At 38.8% G+C, this 22,982-nt stretch overlaps 2 protein-coding genes across 2 annotated transcripts in view; one reads left to right on the plus strand and one right to left on the minus strand.

The window, feature by feature from the left end:
• The window catches only part of ogfod3 (2-oxoglutarate and iron dependent oxygenase domain containing 3), a 133,863-nt gene that overhangs the window by 59,560 nt on the left and 51,321 nt on the right, over positions 1 to 22,982 (plus strand). The gene's annotated exons all lie outside the window — the stretch shown is intronic.
• LOC140543674 (urotensin-2 receptor) overlaps positions 1 to 22,982 on the minus strand; it is a 137,476-nt gene that overhangs the window by 16,501 nt on the left and 97,993 nt on the right. The window lies entirely within an intron of this gene.

Consider the following 22,982-nt stretch of genomic DNA (forward strand, 5'->3'; position numbering starts at 1 on the left):
TTTATGTGATGCAATCTGTCAAGTGGACATGAAGCTGTGAATTTGCCTTAGGTTCCTTAGTAAGATTATTGCAATATTGTTCACACAAAGGAGAATAAAGGGTAAAAAAGCATTAAAACATTCATCAAACGCTGTCATAGTGCCTTGTTGAATTTTGTTGCCCTTTGTGAGCTGCCAAAAATACACGGTTCACCTTGACTCATTGACGGCTTGCATTTACACTTAAAAGTCTGTCGTCTTCATTGTCAGCTATCAAAGACACTTACTTAGAGTCTGTTTGAGCGAGATAATGTTTTTTTAAAGGAAGCAATGACATATTTAAGGCCATAGGGTCAGACTGTAACAGAATTTTGGGTGCAACAGTGTATGGTCTGTGAAATGTGTGTAAATCTAATTGAAGAGAGATAGAGTTTGGAGATGCTCTAACCCAGTCATCTTGCAATTTTAATTTAAGTCGCACACATCCTTACGCTTGCCCGATTTTACTGCTTCCAACACTTCAAGAACTGACTGTACACTTGCTGTCTAGTTTAATCAATATTTTTCACAGTGGTGAAGTGGTATTAATATTATGGCTGATTGGTGTACATATATATTAGACAATTAGGTTCCCTGTACTGATAATACTGATGTTTAAATGATTTTAAACAATAGTTAACACCATGACTGTCCCATGATGGCACTGGCCGATTCTCAAGATTTGGTGCCCTTATAATCCCTATGACATATGGTTAATCACTAAAATGTACTCACAACAGTCAAACGCTTCTTTAGAATGTGAACAAAAATCAGTATAAATTTATGTTGATTTATTAATAGTTTATTTTCTAAAATTACACTAATTTCTTCCCCTGCAGACATAAACTGATGAAGTGACATCAAAGCCTCTTTGACCACATGGTTCAAATAGATCAGATTATCCTCCCTCTTGTCTGTATAATAAAACAGTTTTACTTTCAGATCAAACTAGTCAAGCCTTATGTTTTCCTGTTCCTACTTTTTAGTTTCAAGTTTCAATTTCTCACATACAATTTTTAGCCAACTGCCAAATGCAGAAATATCTCATGTGGAATCACCAATTTATATGTGACATGTAGCACAAACCCTTCAACCCAATTCCATCCAGTACCATAACATCCAAAGTGCTGGAGTTGAATGGTTGTTATGGAGTTGAAAACTTGCCTTTGCAAAGGGCACCTATTCCTTTGAATGACTCTGTTAGCTTTGACAATCATCCTGCTAGATGCTAGAGGGGGAACAGAACAAAAGGGACAATATCAGATAGCCTCGCTCTGACCCTTCCATGCCCCTAGTTTGTGTGAGTTGTATTTATGATAACCTAGTCCAATCCATTTCCAGTAGATCACACACCACAAGGGAACATCCAATTAAACATTTGATATTGCACTTGAACCAGGGAGTTCAGTATTCAGCCCTTTTGTTGTTCTGTGTCCTTGTTCGAAAGAGTCAAATCCTCCACTGATAGAGCTCATTTATGGGGCCTTTGATCATAGAGCTTCGGCACTGTAGCAGACATTATCATCTGATGCCCACTGCAGGGATGCAGCCATTTCTGCTATGCTGCTGTGCTTTAGGCAGAGACCGTGCATCTCTGAAAACCACCGCTTTATCCAGGTTAGTAGACTGTTTCACCTCTCCATCCATATTCTACCTTTTTCCTGTATTTATTTACACCTCTGGCCTCTATGGATGTAATTTGTGTGAGTTTACTGTCAAAAACAGTCACAGTGTAATTTTCCATGACCATTATTCAACCTCTATCACTTCATATGAAATATGTAAATAATCTCTGTTCTGATTTGCTACCTTATGTTGTGCCTACCTCTCGAAGCAGTCAGGGTCAAAATTCTCCTTATTACTTCAGAGGGTGGGATAAAAAGTAATCGACTGAATAGACATACTGTAACTGTCAATGTGGGAACAAAACCTAGTATGTGCATTAAATACTACTACTACTACTACTACTACTACTACTACTTTTACTACTACTACTACTTTTACTACTACTACTAATAATAATAATAATTACTCAATTTGCTGTTCACACCATGTATAATTTTTGTAACCATGTAACAATAAATTTTCAGAATGAATGGACCAACAGAAATCGTACATTAAGCCCCTGTGTACTTATTTTCATGATTATGATTTCATGACTATTATCTATATTTGATGAATTTACTGAACTGGTAAAATATTACTCTTTTCTGTGGAGAGATTTATCTACTGGATTTAAATTTGTGGGTGGGACTAAATTTGGCTCATCTGACATCATTGGTTTGACCTCACAAAAACAATTAACTCAAAACAAGCTACACTATATAATAAAGTATGGGCACACACCTTAATCATTGAATCAATCACCTAAAAAACCAAACACCTTGCCATGCAGTCTGCCTTCACACACATTAGTGAAAGAATGGGCGTTTCTAAAGAGCTCACTGAATTCCAGCACGGTAATGTAATAGGATGCCACAGTTGCAACAAGTCAGTTGGTGAAACATATCTGTAAGCCCTATTATTTAAAAAAAAATAGCAATGGAAGCAATTAGAAACCATATAATTTTGATATGTGGACTGTATGGACTGAGGAGTGAAACTTTAACAGCGTTTACATACTATAACTCTTCAATTTCTATGATTTGGGCCCTGTAAAGAAGGCAGTGTAACATTTGCTCTTCTTGCCTAGAAAAAGACAAGTGTTACCAGTACACCTACGTGAGCTATGAATAATGTTAAATCATGTAGGTAACTTCTAACACTTAAAAGTATTCATTTAACAGAGAGCCTCTCATTTAGATGGAAAGCCCATTCAATTTGAAAAGTATAATGAATCTAAATGGGAGTTTGTGTTACCAGGGAGTCTGCTGAAATGTCAAGGCTTTCATGGCGCCTTTGCAAGGTTCTTGCTGCATTCATACTTCTAAATGGCACCAGCTGCTCTCTTTATGGTTGAAAATACTCCAAACATAAAATCAATCATTTCTGTAAAAAGGATTTTCATTCTGAAAATTCAATATATACACAATCAGTGTTCACAGAAAGTGGTGTTGTTTACTTGTTGATGATTCTTCCCCATTTAGATCATTTAGAAATCAAACATTTATCTATCCACTTTGCCTGAGAAAGACCTGTGGGCCGATTATGCTCACAATCTCTCCATGCTTTCACATGCTGAAGATAATGATGCTCTCAATGTACCCTGTCCATATAACCAGTTTCACACATAATCCTTAAATTCAATTTGTCTGTCCCTAGTTGTCTCTTTGCTGTTGGATGTTCTTGTGCTCTTAGGCACGTAAATACTTCAAGAGGAAATGATTGTTCCCAGATGTCTCTAATGTGTCCTCATTCTGCCATTTCTTTTCCACCTTTTTTTTTTTGGGGGGGGGGGGGGGGGGGGCACTAATATAAACTGGCAGAGTTTTGGTTTTCCTCTTGTGTGAATGAATCATGTCATTTTTCAAAAGGAATTGGTGATATAGTTAAGAATCTTCATGAACTTCCATATAAAATGTTATACATGCTCACACACATTTTGAAGTGTTTAAAGGTGGATTTAAAGATGTACTGTAGAAAATCTAGAAACATCTCAGACCATCAGTACTGTCACACTGCATAGAGCTTCTTTACACTGAAATACTGCAGTATGTATGCACATCAGGTGCTCTTTAGCTTACACACCATTGTGTTTTTTGGACAGGTGTTTCAATTGTTATCCAGCTGAGTGGTTCACATTTCCTGTCTGTGTGCCATCTTGATTTCTAAAGCTGCAGTGCATGTATTCCTGCTTGACTTGTTGATTAGATTTGAACAAATTAGATTAGATTAGATTGCATTAGATTTACTTTAGGTATCTCCCAGAGAGAAAATCTGTTTGGGATTCATGTAGAGTTCACTGCATTTTTAACCAGCATTTAATCCTCATGTTTTGGTGTGGGTCATGTGGACCATCTATACATACTAACCAATGACTTTTAATTGCTTCTAACATTTTATTAGCTTGATCAGCTGTATACTGTATAGAGTTATGTGACACTGACACCATACACCTACAGAAGCTTTTATGAAATACCATTCTAAATTCATAGGCATTAATAGGGAGTTGTTCCCCTTTTGCAGCTCTAACAGCAGGTTAAGAGTCAGCAGAGCACTGGCGATTTATGCACTGTGTTCCTCAGCACCCGGTGACCCCGCTCTGCAACTTTACATCCTATTACAGCATCATGCTGAAATTCATTGGGCTCCTTAGAACGACTCATTCTTTTAGAAATGCTTGTAAAGGCAGACTGCATGGATATACAGTGAGTCCAAGAAGTATTTGATCCCTTGCTGATTTTCTTCGTTGGCCCACTAATAAAGACATGATCATTCTATACTTTTAATGGTAGATGTATTCTTACATGGAGAGACAGAATATTAAAAAGAAAATCCAGAAAATAAATCTAAGGAATATATATTAATTGATTTGTATTTCATGGAGTGAAATAAGTATTTGATCCCTTAGTATTCATTAGCAGTTCTGGCTTTTACAGACCAGTTAGACACTCCCAATCAACTTGTTACCTGACCTGAAGCCACCTGTTCTCACTAATCACTTGTGTGAAAAACACCTGTCCACAGAATCAGACAGATCACACAGATTTCAAGTCTCCAACATGGGTAAAACCAAAGAGCTGTCACAGGACCTCAGAGTCAGAATTGTTGACCTTCACAAAGCTGGAATGGGCTACAAAAAGATTAGTAAGGTGTTGGATGTGAAAGTAACAACTATTGGTGCAATTATCAGAAAGTTTAAAGAGTATAACATGACAATCAACAGACCTCGGCCCGGTGCTCCAAAGAAGATTTCGCCTCGTGGGGTGGCAATGATGCTGAGAACAGTCAGAAATCGTCCTGCAACCACTCGGCAGGAGTTAGCAAATGACCTGAAGGCAGCTGGGACCACAGTTTGCAAGGAAACAATTGGCAACACTTTGCGCAACAATGGATTCACATCCTGCAGTGCCCGAAAGGTACCCCTGCTGAAGAGAGCACATGTGGAGGCGCGCCTCAAGTATGCCAATGATCATTTGAAAGATGAACCAAGTTATTGGGAGAAGGTTTTGTGGTCAGACGAGACCAAAATTGAACTTTTTGGCCTCAACTCCACCCGCCATGTGTGGAGGAAGAAAAATGCTGCCTATGACCCCAAGAACACTGTGCCCACCGTCAAGCATGGAGGTGGAAGCATAATGTTTTGGGGGTGTTTCTCTGCCAAGGGTACAGGGCTACTTCACCGCATCACTGGGAAGATGGATGGAGCCATGTACCGCACAATCCTGAGGGACAACCTCCTCCCCTCTGCCAGGGATCTGAAAATGGGCCGTGGTTGGGTCTTCCAACATGATAACGACCCTAAACATACAGCAAAGGCAACAAAGGATTGGCTCAAGAAAAATCACATTAAGGTCATGGAGTGGCCCAGCCAGTCGCCAGACCTCAATCCGATCGAAAATCTATGGAGGGAGCTGAAGGTCAGAGTTGCCAAGCGACAGCCCACCAACCTTCATGATTTAGAGAGGATCTGCAAAGAAGAGTGGGCCAAAATTCCCCCTGGTGTGTGTGCTAAACTTGTGGTTAACTACAACAAACGTCTCACCGCTGTGCTTGCAAACAAAGGCTTTGCCACTAAGTATTGAGTGTGTTTGGCAAGAGGGATCAAATACTTATTTTCCTCATTGAAATACAAATTAATTAAAATATATTCTTTAAAATTATATTCTGGATTTTTGTCTTGATATTCTGTCTCTCCATGTTAGAATATATCTACCATTAAAAGTGCAGAAGGATAGTGTCTTTATTAGTGGGCAAACAAAGAAAATCAGCAAGGGATCAAATACTTCTTGGACTCACTGTATGCTTGATTGTATACACCTATGGCCATGAGACTAAATGAAACATCTCAATTCAATGAGGAATTGTAATCATTTAAACCATCAAGCCATCAAGACAACTTGGGCCTCAAAAGTACTGATCGATTTTGAATCTGACGATGAACTTGGAAGAACCAGGTTAAATTGTTTTAAAAGAAGAGCTTAACTGATTGAACAAGACTGCTCATACTTGAGAGATTTATTGATCATTGTATTCTTTAGTCAATTTTCAACCTATTAAAACCTAAACTAACCAAATTAGTTAAGAAGAGTTAATTCAACAGACTAACCAAGGAACAGAGAACCTTCTAAATATGTTAAGAAACGGTTTTAAAAAGGTTTAAGGAAGGTTTGCCCGTATTAGTTACAGTAATAATGTTCCAGTAATGTTCTGAAAACATGTGATGTACTAATGGTCTGCATCACAACGTTATGTTACATTACATTAGAACATTTCTCACACAAGCATTCCCAGTTAAACAAACACTAACTTGAATCTTCATGGAAATGTTTAAAGTAACCACACTGATATCATACTGCGCCATGTTTTCCAGACTAAAGAATTGGATAATTTATTGAATTATTTAAATATTATTAACCAATTTAAATTGATTAAAAAAACTTCTAGACACTTTTTGGAAATACGTCTACCAAATGTAAAAGTCCATATTTAATTGTGAAAATAAGAAAATTAACTGTACCAGAACTTTAAATAAATAAATAAATAAATAAACAAAATATAACTTGACCAATTGAATGACAGGAAAGCCAAATATCATTACATTCAGAAAACATTCTACTAGCCAAATAATTGTTAGCTTGTGAGCACTTGCTTGATTGTTTTGATGGTGGCTTGGTGATTAGAGTGCTGGGCTATTGATCACAGGGTTGTTGGTTGGATACTCAGGTCTGCTAGGCTGCCACTGTTGAACCTTCGAGCAAAGCCTTCCACCTTCTACTCTGAAGGTGCTGTAACATGGCTGACCCTGCGCTCTGACCAAGCTGGGATATGCAATGAGAAGAACGTCCTTGTGTTGTAGAAGTGTATAGGTATAATGACCATGAAAGCATACACTGTCACCTCACTTGCACACTCAATTTCACATCACAGTTTGCAATGAACAGACTGAGCCACTAACGAGAGGCCCCTGTTGCAATCAATTTGATGTAAGTGAATGTAGAATTTATTCATTTATTCTGCATGTTACAAAACACAGCACATTCTGCATTTTACTTACGATCTGAACATGCATATTCTTCTTTAATCACCCTGCAACTAAGCTCCTGGGCCCTGATTATGCAAAAAGAGTGAGAGAGGCAGGCACAGTAGGAGCTGTCAGCAGCTTCTGTGGAGGAACTTGCTGGAGAGTTGCTGAAGCTTTGGAATGATGGAATTTAGGAAACTATTGCAGATTCCACCTAAGAGTTGCAGAAAATGAAACATAAGTCACTTATATGTTGACATTTGTAGCTCAACTCTAGAGAGAGCATGAATAACTTAGCCATATGATGCACAAAAAGTCAACAATTATCCCAGCATTTCCAGGCTACTGATTGGCTGCTTTTGATATTAAGATTTGATATTAAAGTCCATTACTGAGTGTATATTGTATTAGATCCATAGGATTTGCAAGCTTAAACAAATACAATATATGGAAAATATGAAAAAAGAGAGAGAGAGCGAGAGACATAGATATTTATTGCTATTTTAAGATGGCACCCTTGCAGCGGTCCTCCTATTCATTCAGTAGTTTAACTGCACAGGGAATGGCTGGTTCTTTTGTTTTCTCTGCTCTCAGCAGGTCTAAGCAGACCGAGTCTGACACATACCAGCTCCTATAATCTGCTCTTCTTAGAAAGCACTACGCACCCACTCCTGTAAAATGAGTAAATGAAGTATCAGTGCCACGTCTCAGAACTGATTCCGTTTCTCCACATTACTGACACACAGACCAGACCAAAGTCCCAAACCTGTTTAGTTGGAAATTAAAATGTGCTTCACAAAAAATAAGACATGAGGAATGAAAAGAGAGGAGAAAAAAAAGCTATTAAATGCTTCAATGGTTTGGTTAATTTCCTGGTAGATTTGGAGTGCGCAAAGACACTGAGAAACCATCTATCAGACCTGAGGAAGATATTTAGTGAAACAGAAGAGCACAAAAATGATTTCAGCCGAAACAACCTTTTCTCTTACTGGTATCCTCAGTTCACCTTTTGTTTATAATGAAGTGAGTGGTGTAGAAGGCCTAGGACTGGTTTGGATTTATTGCATGGGTTTATATCTTCAATTTCTACAGAATAACAGAATAAAATCTGTATTTTCTTACACTGATTCTATCTCTGACAACTCAATTAACAAGATGTTTCTTGGGCTAACATTTGACAGAATATATGTTTAACTCCTTTAAATCTGTATTTTATTGAGTTATTAATCTGAATACATATTATTCATTGTGTTGCTATCATGAAAAAAAAACACTGAATCTCCATTTTTGCCATTCTTAAGATGTTCTTTACATTGTGCAAGTTTCATGATGAATTGAACAATAGAAAGGCTCTAAAATGACTTTTTAAACTGAATTCCATTAAAAGAAATACAACAGTAATGCTTTACTACTATTAATGACAAATTAATTTATCTGAATACATATTATTCATTTAGTGCTGTTAATTATTCAGTTACTACAATTCAACTAACCTTAAGTTATGTAGTTTATTTGTAGGACTTGAACTGTGTGCCCACAAATGACCCATTGGACTTCACAGCGGAAATTTCAACAATTTTCCAAATTTCTTTTACATAATTTAATCATTTATATGTAAACACAGTCATCTAGAGTGGTTTGATGTGAAATGCTCTGTTCTAAAGAAACAAACTGACTCTAAACAGTCCACAGTGGTGGTAATGGAAACCAGATGTTTGAAGTGTTTAATGCCTCTAAAAGCTACATCACAAGGTTTTGGCATACAATGATCCCAAAACACAGCCTGATTCAAGAACTGGAGCATGAGTAAGACTCTCTACAATGCGTCATTTTACATAAGTAAGATGCTAGACCAGATAAACTAGGTCGGATTTAGTGACTGCTTTTAAACTGAGCATATTTTGGTGGGATCTTGCTTCAGACTTCAGGACTGCACTGAGTGCATCGGAGCTGGTGATCATGGAAGAACCAGCTAGTTCACTCCATACAGTTTGGTGTAACGTTGGCAGACAGCCTGAGAAAAAGTGGAAAATTTGTCTGTCTGCTTAGTCCTGCTTCCAACTGTAGCTGCAGGTTTCTTTCCCCACTGTGGTTGTTGAAGCACATGTCTGGCATGGGCCATAGGAAGACAGACAGACATAGTCAGACAGACAGACAGACAGCTCATTCATCGCCTGAAGTGCAGCATCCTCTCTCTTAACTGTGCCAAAAGATATGGAGTCATTTCCCCATTCTCAGCACGCCACAGAGCGCTGAGGGTGCTCAAGCACGACTAGACAACTGTCACCCGGCACTTCAGCTGTCATGAGCAGTTATGCCAAATGTCACGCTGTATTAATTAAAGAATAATTTAGTCTCTGATGAAAGTGTCGGGTAAATTCTCAGACAGAGTTGCTAACTGAAATATGCTGACTTAAAAAGAGGTCTTTCCAAGATTAGAAATCTGGTAAAAAGCTTTATTTAAGTGTTCCACAGAAGTTGTAATATGTTCTTGAAACTTTGAACAGGTAAGAATGATAGCCTGAAAAAAAAATGGTAAAGGAACTGTTCAAGTCTGTACAGGCAAGTTGTACTACATTGTTAAAATTACAAGATCCTTGAGGAACTTGAAGTTCTTCAATTTAAAACTGTGCAGAAACCGTCTTTCAAGAAAAGGTTGATGAGAAGAACCCATTCCTAAGAATGAATGTCTTTGCAAAGAGCTAAATTTCAGTGAGATGAATTCAAGATGCTTCTCCTGGATGTAAATACAGTAGCCTAAAGATCCTCTGGGAACCTTAACTCAAATGTTCTTTGAGGAACCAGATTTCATACTGAGGAATCCCAAAATACCTTACAGGTACCCCAAAGACCACTGAAGGCCATTTTAGTTATTGGACGAGACCCTAGGTTCTTGGAGTAACCTAGAGGCTATTCAAGGAGCTGGGAATTTTTGTAGTGTAGGAACTGTAATCTGGAGAATCATTGTACACAAATGAAGGTGCTTTAAATGGTTCATTTTTTCAATGCCATGTTTTGAATGTAGATGTATGAAAGTAAAGAACCTTTTAAAAGGTCTAAAGATCCTTTTCTTGATGTAAAGGCTCTTTACCAGTTTAATATATTTTCTTAAAATTCACAAATATTCACATTCACAAATATGGTTCTTTATGCAACCAAACAGGGTTCTTCCATGGCATCGCTCAAAGATCCATTTGAAGCATCTTCAATTTTCAAGAGTGTACGTTCAAGCTTTCAGTGATGCAGCACTGGTGCTTCCCAACCCAGAGAAACAACATCTGCATGTTGCACACAATGAGTTTATTTTTGTCTAAACTACACACAGCTGTCTTTGTGATAGCTCTCTCAGCTGATCAGTTTTGATAGACCTTCACATGCAGTGATCATGATGGAAGCTGGAATTGTGATGAAAGTTGCAGGAGGCAGGGAAAGCAGTCACTTCTTATTTTCCTATCTCTGCTGACAGTACCTGACACTGAGGAAGACAGTGAGAAAACACGCCAGTGCAAAGTTAAAGCTCATTAATCTCAACTCATGTTGATTAATGGATGCTGCTGGTGCGCTGCCATTTCAGAGGCTTTGCCGGTGTGCTTTTTACCCTGTCCGTCCATTTGAGAGTAAAGCCGGGTTCACGTTATTCAATGGAAGCTGTATTTAACCTGTATTTTGCCTGTCAACAAGTCAAGACCTTGTACTAACACAGTCGAGCAGTGACAGAATGTGAGATGCACACAGTAACACAAATACTCTGCGTACACAATGATTTCAGTATGACATGATTCAACAGCTTTGATTACTTGCATACATTCTAGTGACACTGTTGGAGCTTCTGGGTTCAGACTGCAAGAGTGACAACTCACCTTCTCAATGGCACCCCTTATTCATGAGCCAACAAGCTTGTGCTGCTACCGCTGGTTCTTTAAACTAGCACCATTGCTGGAGTGGCTCCTCTTTAGCTTGGACCAAAATCATTTGGGTATACTACCACTGACAGAAACACTAACAGAAAGGTTATTAAACTGCTATTAAACAATTTCATTTTAGGGGATTCTTGAGGAGCGGGCCTGGAGATTGCTACATTAGCCTTGAGTGCAGAACTAATCATTATGTGTGTGCTGGCTGTTTTCCCAGCACCTTGCTGATCTAGATCTAATCTCAGTTGCTAATGTTTTTTTTATACAAGTCTCAAGTCATTAGGCTAAACACCACCTTACAACAAAGAGAAGCTAAAACATCTCTGAATGAAGCATAGCCCTCAGCTATAGAGACATCCAAAATATCTAACAATACCTAGAGGAACTATAGTTAGTTGTCACGTCATCTCTAGTGCATATGTGACACCAAAGTCCATCTTAAATAATATAGATATTTTATTCGTGGCTGTCTTATCTGACTCCTGTACTTGAATCAGAAGATAATCACTGGCCTTCCACTTTAACAGTGACCTCAACTTTGAACCATGACTTGCAGAACTACAGCTACACAGAAGTTAATTGAAACTACTGGCTTTCTTAGGATATAACAATTTTACTGTTTGTGTACTGGTGGGGGTGCTAGCATCCATTGCACAAAGCCTTTCCTATGCCCTGGGGAGCATGCCATTTGCACACAGCTAAGTCCAGCATAGCTTGGGAGGCACAAGCTTACAGTTGCTCCATTCACCTGGATTTTAGACTGTGGGCCAGTATTGTGCCACACCATGAGCTGATAAGGCTAGACAACATGGCTGACAAGTCCAGGTGCTTCCTATTTTCCCTCTGCTTCTCCTCATTCTGGAAATGCTACAATTCTAACCACATTGTTCATGGTCTCACAGTTGTAATCACAGTGTTTTCGTAATTGCACCATGATGGACTGCCAGATCATGGTTTTCACTGCTGTTGTCTCAGCTAGGGGGTCACCATGGCAGCTCCCATTTGGAAAGGACCTTCCATCTTAGTTGAGAAGTCGAGTGTGGCATCTGCTCCTACATCAGCTTCAGTTATGGCTTTGGCTTCTGAACTAGACCTGAGGGCAATGGAAACTACACAATGTGCAAGAGCTTTAACAGTGATGCCTGTTGCTGGGAGAATGTTTCTACTGCTGCACAGCTACTTCCAAATAGATAGACTCCTCTAAACAACTGTCTAAAGATCTAAACACTTAAGTAATTAATGCTCATAAGGCAGGCAAAGGCCATTTTCTGTTGGCCTCCTCTGTGGTTTCTACTGTGCATAACAGCAGGAAAAATTACTGTTCAAGGGAACTATGGAGGTCAAAAGAAGATCTGGAAGACCAATAAAATTCTTATAGACAAATCAAAACCCCCATATGACTCCACTGTGCAGCATCGCTCGCAGAGAGATAATATTCATTAAGAAGTAAAGCTTGACTGAAGCCTTGGCACAAAATTTAACATTTGGAGTATGAAACAAACACCAAGAGAAGCTAGGTGTGTTTGGAAACCGGTGGTGTGGGCTGATGAAGTCAAAACAGTTTGGCAACAATCAGAAAATGTACGTGTGGAGAAACAAAGGAAGCACATTTAATGAAAAGAACACCTTTCCAACTGTGAGTTATGGAGTTGTTTTGCTGCCAGTGGCATTGGTAATATTGCATGGGAGATAGAACATTTCAAGTCAAATGTTGTATTGCTGATCTCTTTATTATTAGTAGTGGCATAAGTAGTAATAATAGTAGTTGTAGCAGTTTTCAACTGGCTTCACCAGATGACAAGACAAGTGTACTGTTATTCTGCAGGCCCAGCCAATCTTAAGTTTCCTATTACTTGATATCCTAATTTTAGGGCTTGTTAAAGGTTTAGTGATTTCTTTATTGTAAGCTAACATTACAAAACACTTAAAAATTAATGATTTCATTTGTACATTGGAATCAATACAGCTTTTAGAACATTAAGCAAAGAAAATAGATACTATTAAATCAATGCATGAAATCTGCTTAGATTAGAGCTTTTTCTGCTGTCATGTTCCTGGTTTGCCATTTAAAACAATTTCCTGCTAAATGATCTAAGCAGATTTGCTTCCTGTTGAAGATGTTTTTTTATGTCTGTGCTGTTTCCAGACAGTAAAAGTCGACACTGGTGTGCTCACTGTTAATGGGAGGAATCAATAAAGAGCAAATGATGAGTCCCTCTCTTATTCTCTATGATTTATGGATGAGAGAGGGCATGATGATTCTCTGCAAAGGCAGCAGGATGCACTGCCAGGACAGCCTTCATCCCATATGAGGGTGTGGAGGGTGAAGGGCAGGTGGCCCCTGGCTGTGTGCTGGATCAGGAAAAAATGATTTTGTCCACCCACTTCCTCCCTCCACACAGCCTTGCCAGGCTGGGGGCAGAGCTCATCATCAGTAGTTTCTGTTAATTAGCTTTAATCTGTTCACCTACAGTTCATCTAACAAGTGTTTCCGAAACTGATTTAGCATAGAGGGTAACAGCTCTGCCTTCCACATGGCAGACTAGAGAGATATGGGAAACCACACTATACCGATATGACAGGTAGGGGCACAATCTTGGTCATGATTCAATTGTTACTGTGGATAGGAGTGTCTGCCAAATACTATCATTAAAAATGTATCAACTGTCAACTGCCAGAACAACTTTAAAGCAGATGTTAGCTTACTACTAGTGCTGTAGTTTATTAAGACATCATAAGTGCATGTAACTGTTAAATTACAGTAAATTAACATGAAGGAGATGATTGGAGATGTCCCCCATTCTTATTTTGATTATTACATCTTAATATTTATTACAGGTACACCTAATCATAATCTCTGAAATCTATCCTCTGTTTTCCTAGTGTCCTTAAAGAGGACAGGGTCCAGTAGAGACATCTGATGTTCATGACTTGATTTGAGCAAACCAAGAGCAACTGTTGGGAGGAAAAGCTTGTGAGATGTCAAGAAGGAGAAACCTTGAGAGGACACAGGCTCAAAAGAGAGTCATGAGGCCTTGGAGATTGTTTGGTAGGGTGTTTACCTTTGCCAGGGGACTGGGATGTTCTGCTGAAGGCTGTTATCAGGACACTTATAGTGTGTTGGGAGGTCCCCTGTTGAACAGATGTAAAAATGAAGAAGTGGATTCAGACTGCAGGGAAATGAACTACGGAACCACAAGCTATATGGCTCAGTCCGGCCTACACATGCCACATGTGGTGACATACATGCCAGGAGACCTATTCCCTTCCACTCATTTCTTTTCATTCTCCATTCCGGAGACCTAAATTTTCTTTAAGGCTGGTTGTTCCTGGAGAAAGACGTGGTGGAATGAGACATGAGATAAGAACTTGTTCTGACATCTCTATACGCTGTTGGAGCCGCAAGAGTGGAGTCCTTCAAGGTCATCTGAGAGGTCATCTAAGAGTTTTTTGTATAAACGTCTTAGAAAAGCCATATTGCTAGAGGTCATTCAATGATTCAATGAGTTTTAGTCATTAGTAGTAGGTTTAGCTCTGCTTTAAGATCGAATCATAGAAGTATGATGTCTTTGCATGAAAGTATAATCATTTGGGAGCAAGTAAAGGAGGCTAGCTCTGGACAGCTGTTATGGGATCCATGAGCTCTATTGTCTGCTCCACTTCTGGGTTCAATTGCCTTTTTTATAGTTGTAATGTGTTTTTCTTTCTTGCCTTTTCTTTTGGTGTGCTTGTAATATGGGAATGATTTTGAAGTAATCGTTTTAGCTGTCCCTTATAGTCATATGTTTGGGGTCATTTGTTATTAATTAATTCATATAGTTTTTAATTGTTAATTTTATTTTTTTAATTAATTTTACTTACTTAACAAACCAAATTCCAGCTAAGTGAACAAATAACTCCAGAAAAGGAGAACCAAAAGCACTTAATAAAGCAAAAACTGGTACAAAAGACCAGCACTTCATAATGTGTAAGTTTGTCCAGTATATACAGTGGGAAAGATCTAATGCAGGCAGATCTACTGTTATAACAAATCAACCCAGTATATGTAAAAAACGAAACTTGCAGTAATTCATTAATACAATTAGGCCGTAAAGCCAATTTAGGTCCACGTTTTTTATGATTTAAAAGAGTGGTGCATTCTGCTGCTTTTATCCTCTGCTATACTTAGAACACATTGTCATGTTTACTGTGACAGGACTGCATGTTCTGCAAGTACACACAGTTAATTTATGCTCTCTCTGATTTACATAAGTAGCACAAAGCTTTTACAGCCACTCTTATGTCTATGGTTAATCTAATGTGATCAGTGAAACAGCCCATGTCTCTGAGAGCCGTTCCGGAGTTGTGGTCTGATTGGCCGGGGCAGAAGGGTGGTGTTGGTAATATCAGGGCAGACCTAAGGTCAGTGAGCTCAATTGGCTGCAGTGGGACTTCTAAGACAAAGCATGGCCATCAATATGTGTGTGTGTGTATTACCTCCATCTCTCAATATGGCTACAATGAATACCAAATGTTCTTATGTTAAAAAATGAAATATTTAAAAATGTAAAAATGTTATGTTCATTTTAACAATATTGTAAAAATATTTAAAGATATTTGTAAAATGTAATGGAGTATAAGTAAGTAATAGAATGCAAATGTCTTGTAAGGAATCATATGATGTCAGCCACAGACAATTAGATCACTGTAAGAGGGTATTTAGTAGTAGCTTGTCTTATTTAATGAAATTTAGCTTGGTTTGGCCACTTGTTGAAGTGAGTGGTATCAATGTATGAAATAATTAGAAATCAGCCATTTCAGTGGAGAACATTTAAAACAACTGTCATCAACCTTTAACAATTCTAAAACGTAATCACAGGACCTACAGGTAGCTCTTGCCACAGTTGATGTCAAAGTACAACATCTACCATCAGAACAAACAAGTTGGAATTCATGCAAGGTGTGCAATAACAAAACTCTGCTCCAAAGGATTAAGAAAATTGCATTTCTACACATTTCTTCAGTTTAATTGTATTACAACAGGAGCTCTCAATATTATTAACAAAATGAAAAGACAAAGGTTTTCATGTGATGTCCTAATTTTACATGACGGGACATACTCCTGCATGTTGGATTCGAAATGAAGAATGACTCAAAGTGTAAGCTGTTTTTAATTTGAGGATGTGGATGTCCATATTGGGTGAACTGTGTACTAATTACAGACCTTTTTATTCGACAACTCTCCAAGTTTATGGGAGTAAATGTTATTGAGCAGTTGGCTGGTATTTTCATAGCCAGCTGTGTGTTGCTGCATTATTAGTTTATGCTCAGGCGAAATGACAAAAGGTCTAGGGTTCATTTTAGATCTGGCATTTACATCGTATTTTTCAGCATGACTACCAAAGCAGTGTCACTGACAGTAAAGAAGGCCATCATAAGAGTGGAAAATCCTAATAAATTCAAACCAAAATAGCAGAGGAGTCAAAACACGACTGTTCTGAATATACCAGGAATGCATTGATGAGTTGAGTTCTATTATAAACATGCATTCTGAAAAATGCTGCCCTCCTCTTACATCGTACAATACCAATGTTTAGCTCCCGGCTCATACACTCTTCAAGCAAGTCCTATAGTCCTGCTGGGGGCAATCAGGATCTATCTGTCAATCAGTCTAGTCAATTTCCTGTTCAAACATAACTAAATGTGTCAATTCACTGCTGTGCTAAATCAGCCATGTTTGAGTTGGATAAGCTGTGCTGGACTAAGGCCCTCCAGGATCTAAGCAGGATCCCCCTGCTCTAATAGTTCTAAGCATCTTCTGTACACAGTGATGGAGACTAGATTCTTTCAATATTTTAACAATTTGATTCTCACCCATATCCAAATCTGTGCCTCAACACAGTTCTACATAGAGACTCTATTTTAGTTATGATATGGACTATCCAAACTGCAGGACATTTTACAAGCAGGTGTTAAACTTGACATGAAATTTATTTGCTAAAGTTCTTAAAACATCTGTCCATACACAGACCCTACCCTACTCACAAACATTGGGTCTTATTCACCCAACAGCTTTTACTTAGATTCTGATATCACCAATGTTTTCTTCTTTAGGATTTGTTCAATTTATGAGGACAACGAAATCCACCATTATTATGCCATTACGACAAGCCAATTGTATGTACAGTTCACCTGGGATGAACCGTCATGAATCTTGCCAACATTCATCTGGTTTTGTTTCTTGGTTTGTTTGGCTTTTGAATGAGCAAATCCCTCAATGCTCTGGTCCCTCACTGTTATGGCTATGATGTGTTCTTCAATTTCCAAACCTTGTATTTTTCCTATTTAGTTGTTGTCATCAACCAAGTGGTTGGTCTGCTAAGCTGAGTGGAAAGCTCAAAAGATTTCGGATAGTTGAAATGAGTAATCAAGAAAACTGTGAATATCGTACAGTAAACACAAATCCTCTGTGTCTGTTATGTGATGTTATGAGTTTTGAGCCAATGTAATTATTTTAATCTGATTTTTGTTTCTTGTGGAGGGACAATCCTGAAAAAGTCAAAGCCATGGACAAACAAGGGGGGTCCTGGAAAGGAAGGCTTTTTGGAATTCTGTGGAACAAAAATGACCAGTCAGGTCCCCTTCTGTCCAGATATAATGCCAAGTCTGTCCAGATATAATGCCAGTCAACTTTTGCGTTTTGCAGGAAAGTACTGGTACCTTTGGAACAGTAGGCAAACATAGAAAACACATTTCATTTGCACTTAAAACCCTCAAAATGTGGCTTGAGTGATCTGATTGCGATTCAAAGGGCCTGTTTAAACCAGACATTACATTTCAATTTATGGCATTTAGCTGACGCTCTTATCCAGAGCCACTTACAAGGTTACTCGTATTACAGAGGTGGGCCAATGTAGTGTTAGGAGCCTTGCCTAAGGACTCTTATTGGTGTGACGCAGCATAGTCACTCAGACCGGAAATGAAACCTCAGTTTTCCAAATGGTGTGGTAGCTCACTGGCCCATAGTAGTATCTGTTGTGTTATCTGTTGTTGTACACATTAACATGGCTTTTGTATCAGGATAGTATATGGACTTACTTTGGCCAGAGTCTGTTTACACTAGCCTTTAAAATGTGTGACCAGGTGAAATCCACAACTACTTAATTTCCATATTACTTCCTGTAAATATTACTGTCTTACATTAAAAAATGTCCTGAGAGACTGTGAGGGAAACGGAGGGAGAGAGAAGCCGAGATCCACAGCAATTATTACTTTCTGTTTACACTTGTGTTAATATGTGGACAAAATCTGTCTCTGACCACCTCTGAATGTGGTTTGAGTGATTCGGTCATAATCTGATCACAATGCGTCTTGGAGGTGTTTACACTTGGCATTTTCAAGTGAAATGCCCGTTAATGCCAGGTGTAAACAAGCTCAAAGTGTTTTGGGTGTGTTTACATCTTTTCACACGGTCAAGTGAAAACTGAACAGGATTGGATCAACAAAGAAATGCAAGGTGTAAACATCCACCCTTCCAGCCATATTCCTATCTGGACTCAAAAGGCAAAAGGCACGAATACTCTCTGGACGGGGTACCAGTGTTCGCAGGGTACCTCACACCCCCTTTTTGCACCAAGGGGCAATTTACCATAGGAAATGCATCTACAATGAGTGCTTTGACAAAATGGGAACACACCATACTTCCCACAAATAGGCCAGAACGAGTATTTATCCCCGGAGCTGTGCTCCACACTACCCGCAAAATCCCTATGACAAGGTGTAAACAACCTCCTAATCTTCATCAATAGGGGGAAAATGACCCTCTGCTAAGTTCATAGCAGAGAAAACTCCATAAAAATCTTTTTACAGATTACATTTTAATTACTTTTCCTAGAGTGGGTCACAACATTAGAGAAAGTGGAAGCTGTACACCACCAGAGCACATAGATAGTCTTTGGGTCATTTTTGGCATTAAGAACAAGGAGAGTGAGTATGTTGAATGTTAAGCCTACACAAGGGTTCACAAGCTATTTGGAACCACTTTGAGAAGAGCTGTACTTTTTAACAGGCTCTAAGAAGCAGGAACATTATGCTCTGTATACTGTGCTGTACGCTTCCATGCAAACATTCTGTGGGGTTTCATTTTACATATATATAGCGTCTAGAATGGAGTACATAGCCCAGTTACAATGTACACATTCAGGACTTTTGCGCCCCAACTTTCTCTCATACTGAGTAACTGGTCTGGTCAGTCTTTCTCTGAAAGTGTAAACTGCTGGCATGCTCAGCCACTGTTGGATTATTCTCCTGAGCTGAGCTCTGCGTTTCGCTTGTGGTATCTGTGGTGCAAAAAAACATAAACACATAGCCTAAAGATGTCTTAACACGATTTAGAAAATCCTTTTTTAAAATGCAAGCATGTGCATGTTTCCAACTATGGCCGTCAAATACCTGAAAACATATTACGCATATATTTTAATATAAGTCTGTTCTGAAGCCTACTTTCAGCCCGAGCACCTTATTAAAAGCCCATCCATCTATGGTTAAAATCATGAGTACTTTGGCCATAGCTCTTGTGTGCAATAGATCATTTTCAGATCTTAAATGTTTATGGAGATACTGATAGTGAATCATGAGCACCTTCATTCCTCACATTCTACTGGCATCCCTACACATGGCAGCAGGGCCTCTGATTCAGATCTGACACTCTGACCACACACAAAGTCAACTGCTACATCAGACATTTCCTATTAGTTCAGTAATCTTTTGGCAGCTGGATTGGCACATTGTTTTTGCCGGACTGTCTAGTGCAGAGCCTTTTGCAGTGTTCCAATGTTTGACAGAGCCTTTTGCCACTTGGAGAAAGAGAGAGAGAGAGAGTAAGAGGAGAAGGGTTCATTTGACAGAGTATGGCAGGTTAAATAAACTAGACAAAATCTAAAATAGTTAAATTGGCACTAGAACATTATGTCAAACGTCTGATTCCTGTCTAAAGAGAAACAGAGGAAGCACCTTTTCTTGGTTTGGAGCTTGGATTTAGGAATGATCCACATTTTGCTGTTGTAAGTTGACAAGCTTTGCTACGGAGGACTAGTCCTATTATGCTTTGATGTGCTGATTAATTAATTGTGGAATTTAGATATATAATTGTAGAATGTGGATATCACTGCTATCCAATGAAAAACATCCAATACGTTCTTTTCTCCATGGCTTGAACCCTGTAGCTGTTTTGTACACTGTGTCACTAATTCTGGATGAATGGACCAATAGAAATGCTCTAAATGACCTAGAATGAACTATTATTTTACACTGACTTCCATTCAGAGTTAAGGATGTTTCTTCTGTAAAAACACCATTTTGGAGACACGTTTTTCATAGGACAGCAACAATAAATATTAATGATAGAATTTAGATTATCTGGAATACCCGCACTGTATATTATTACAGTTGTAATTACAATAAAATAATGGCAATAACTATTTACAAGAATTACTGCTAATATGGTATAGCAGATGGTTGCTATGCTGTTGTTATGGTATACAGGTGCTTGTGTGCTTATTGTTATGCTGTTCCTAAGTAGCTAATAGATGGTTTCTGTTCTGTTGCAAGTAATTGATATACAGTTGTAATGGTTTTCTAGGTGGGAACTACAATATTCCAAGTGATTGGCTCAGCGGTTAGAGTGCCGGGCTATCAATAACAGGGTTGTGGGTTCGATTCCCGGGCTCGGCAAGCTGCCACTGTTGGGGTCATTTACCCTCTCTGCTCCCTGGGCGCTGGAGTTGGCTGCTCACCGCTCTCACTGCCCCTTGTGTGTGTGTTCACTACCACAGATGTGTTAAATGAGAAGGACACATTTTGCTGTACATTGTACATTGACAAATATGTGCACCTTTACTTTTGATTACTATGCTATGGTTTAATTGATATGGTATTCTAGGATTTTACTGTGGGGTTACTAGGTGGTTGTTATGGTGCTTCTAGGGAGTTGCTATGGTGGCCCAGGTAGTCAAGCTTAAAAGCTGTACACAAGCCACCATTTCTGATTAGACTGACTGGTTCAGAGCTGAAACCATGCCAAAGGGTGTGTCCCAATTGTGCACTAATTTTTCAAACAAATGCTTCAAATAATGAGTAAATCAAATATTGTTGTCTGAGTTTCATTCAGTAATGCAATGTTTATTTGAGTAAGATAGCTCTGTGGCCATCTAATAGAGTAAGGGCTTTGTAAGAAAATCAACTGGATAATGTGAGCTAATTTACTCAGATTTGTGAATATAACAAGATGCCATAAGATGCCATTTAAAATTTTTTAACCATATTAATGATAAATATAGTCTCCAAACAACTACTTATAAGCCCCCCCCCTCATTCCCCAAAAAAGTACTGTGCTGTATGTCTGTACATTATCAACAACAACAATATTAAACAGATTACTTTAAATGAAATAAAGGAATAGAAAATCACAAATCTGGCCAAACCTCCTTAGGGACCTCTGAAGGCACCCAGCTCTTGGTAAGATGGTATGCCAGTGACAACGCTCTCTGAGGATTCAAGTAAGTTTTGTTTATGAATGTTTAGGGCATTGTCAAAGTTCATTATGTTTGACTGCCACACTGTTTAGTTCTGTTTCTGATAAAACACATGCTTTAGCTTATTTTGCTGTGCCAGGAATTAGCCATCTTGAACTCGTACATTAAATGTGACCTATAGCCAACATTCATCTGAACAGTCCTAAACAAATGCACATGCACAAAAGAGCAGTGCTTCACATGAAGTTTCGGTTTCATCTTTGCCAGCAAACCAGGACTATTCAGGGAGTTCCAGTGACTGACAGCTGGGCTTATCATTGGAAATGCGTTTGTGCGTTTTTTTATTTATTTATTTATTTTTCATCCCTTAGCAGCCACATCGGCTCTTCTTTAGTAATTTCTTCAAACATGGAGCGGCTGCAATATGTGCCTTCTAATTTGTTATCTCACAACCTTACCACTGCAAACCTGGATTGGTTAATCCATTGAGAAACTAACCACACTTTATCACTAAATTCGTTCTTGATGGCAATAGTCAAAACCGAATCCATACCAAAAGCCCTTCGAGCTTCAAGCGCGGCCTGGCTTGTCCCACCATCTCCTTCAGGATAAGCATCTAAACTTGTTTTTCTGGCCTGGTGATAGAACAAACTTCCCCTGGTTGTCTGAACGGCTTGCTGTCTTCAAACTTCGACTGAAGACTCTTGCACCTATTAATATTAAGGTTTACAATTGTACTCCTATCTTACTTAATTTTGTGACATCCAGGCAAAAGTGTGGTATGTGAGAATTGTGTCTCTAGGTATTCAAACTGAGTTTTGTATCTGGCAGCTTAGAGTCTAGCAATCAAAACCTACCATCTAGCTAAGGATATTTTCTGAGTAAAGAATGAAGCACTTTCACAAGCTGCTCTGGATCAACAAGAGCATCTGCTGAATGTCTTAAGTGTAAATTGTCAGGGTCACTGTGGGTCTGGAGCCAACCTTGAATACCTGGGCACAAGGTAGAAATACCCACTGTTCCCATCAGCTTGTCGCAGTGTACCATACACGGGCATTCACTCACAGCTAGGGGCAATACAGCATAGCCAATTCTCTTACCATGTACCATGTTTTTGGAAACCAGAGCACACCAAATTTCTTTTAGTATTTTTCATGCTGAAGTGAAATGAATGTCCTCTGTATGTTATTTAAAGAATTGTACAGAAATGCAGCCATGTCACCTGTTCCTTTTTTAGAGTTTCAAACTGTAATTGTGAGATGTCCTTTTTTCCTGCCATTTGTAGGATCTGAAATGCCCCAAGACTGGGGTTAGCACTGACAGGGGTGAAACCGCAGTTGCATCTTGGAAGTGGTACACCTTAATGTATGAGGCAACTGGGGACAGGCTGGCTATAACATGGTCTGTCCTCACTTC

The sequence above is a fragment of the Salminus brasiliensis genome, chromosome 22 (genome assembly GCF_030463535.1).
Source record: "Salminus brasiliensis chromosome 22, fSalBra1.hap2, whole genome shotgun sequence".
Lineage (NCBI taxonomy): Eukaryota > Metazoa > Chordata > Actinopteri > Characiformes > Bryconidae > Salminus > Salminus brasiliensis.